General features: G+C 41.8%; 1 non-coding gene across 1 annotated transcript; it reads right to left on the bottom strand.

The window, feature by feature from the left end:
• Positions 1 to 325: 325 nt before the first annotated feature.
• Positions 326 to 433, bottom strand: LOC148561199 (small nucleolar RNA R71). The gene has a single exon (XR_015887894.1). It is a non-coding gene; the product is annotated as a small nucleolar RNA R71 (small nucleolar RNA).
• Between the last annotated feature and the right edge of the window lie 1373 nt (positions 434 to 1806).

The raw sequence follows: 1806 nt of genomic DNA on the forward strand, positions 1-1806 counted from the left end.
TGGAAGAAGCATCTCCATTCCTACCATTGGAGCAAACAATTTTGAGCTGAAACCTCAGCTAGTTTCTCCGATGCAGCAGAACTGCAAGTTTCATGGACTTCCATCTGCAGATCCTTTTCAGTTTTTAACTGAATTCTTGTAGATCTGTGATACTGTTAAGACTAATAGAGTAGATCCTGAAGTCTACGGGCTCATGCTTTTCCCTTTTGCTGTAAGAGACAGAGCTAGAATATGGTTGGACTCTCAACCCAAAGACAGCCTGAACTCTTGGGATAAGCTGGTCACGGCTTTCTTAGCCAAGTTCTTTCCTCCTCAAAAGCTGAGCAAGCTTAGAGCTAATGTTCAAACCTTCAGACAGAAAGAAGGTGAATCCCTCTATGAAGCTTGGGAAAGATACAAGCAGCTGACCAAAAAGTGTCCTTCTGACATGCTTTCAGATTGGACCATCCTGGATATATTCTATGATGGTTTATCTGAGCTATCAAAGATGTCATTGGATACTTCTGCAGGTGGATCCAATCACCTAAAGAAAATGCCTGCAGAAGCTCAAGAACTCATTGACATGGTTGCTAATAACCAGTTTATGTACACTTCTGAGAGGAATCCTATGAGTAATGGGACGCCTATGAAGAAGGGAGTTCTTGAAATTGATACTCTGAATGCAATATTGGCTCAGAATAAAATATTGACTCAACAAGTCAATATGATTTCTCAGAGTCTGAATGGAATGCAAGCTGCATCCAACAGTAATCAAGAGGCATCTTCTGAGGAAGAAGCTTATGATCCTGAGAACCCTGCAATAGCAGAGTTAAAATACATGGGTGAACCATATGGAAACACCTACAATCCATTATGGAGAAATCACCCAAATCTCTCATGGATGGATCAAAAGCCTCAACAAGGCTTTAATAATGGTGGAAGAAATAGGTTTAGCAATAGCAAGCCTTTTCCATCATCCACTCAGCAACAGACAGAGAATTCTGAGCAGAATCCATCTAGCTTAGCATATTTAGTCTCTGATCTATCTATGGCCACTGTAAGTTTCATGAATAAAACAAGGTCCTCCATTAGAAATTTGGAAGCACAAGTAGGCCAGCTGAGTAAAAGGATCACTGAAATCCCTCCTAGTACTCTCCCAAGCAATACAGAAGAAAATCCAAAAGGAGAGTGCAAGGCCATTGACATAACCAAAATGGCCGAACCCAAAGAGGGAGAGGAGGACGTGAATCCCAAGGAGGAAGACCTCCTGGGACGTCTAGTGATCAATAAGGAGCTTCCCTCTGAGGAACCTAAGGAATCTGAGACTCATCTAGAGACCATAGAGATTCCATTGAACCTCCTTATGCCATTCATGAGCTCTGATGAGTATTCCTCTTCTGAAGAGAATGAGGATGTTACTGAAGAGCAAGCTGCCAAGCTCCTTGGTGCAATCATAAAGCTAAATGCCAAATTATTTGGTATTGAAACTTGGGAAGATGAACCTCCCTTGTTCACCAATGAACTAAGTGATCTGGATCAACTGACATTGCCTCAGAAGAGACAGGATCCTGAAAAGTTCATAATACCTTGTACCATAGGCACCATGATCTTTAAGGCTCTGTGTGACCTTGGTTCAGGAATAAACCTCATGCCCCTCTCTGTAATAGAGAAACTGGGAATCTATGGGGTGCAAGCTGCTAAAATCTCATTAGAGATGGCAGACAATTCAAGAAAATAGGCTTATGGACAAGTAGAGAACGTATTAGTAAAGGTTGAAGGCCTTTACATCCCTGCTGATTTCATAGTCCTGGATACTGGAAAGGAAGA

The sequence above is a fragment of the Arachis ipaensis genome, chromosome B6 (assembly GCF_059453495.1).
Source record: "Arachis ipaensis isolate K30076 ecotype BB chromosome B6, ASM5945349v1, whole genome shotgun sequence".
Classification (NCBI taxonomy): domain Eukaryota; kingdom Viridiplantae; phylum Streptophyta; class Magnoliopsida; order Fabales; family Fabaceae; genus Arachis; species Arachis ipaensis.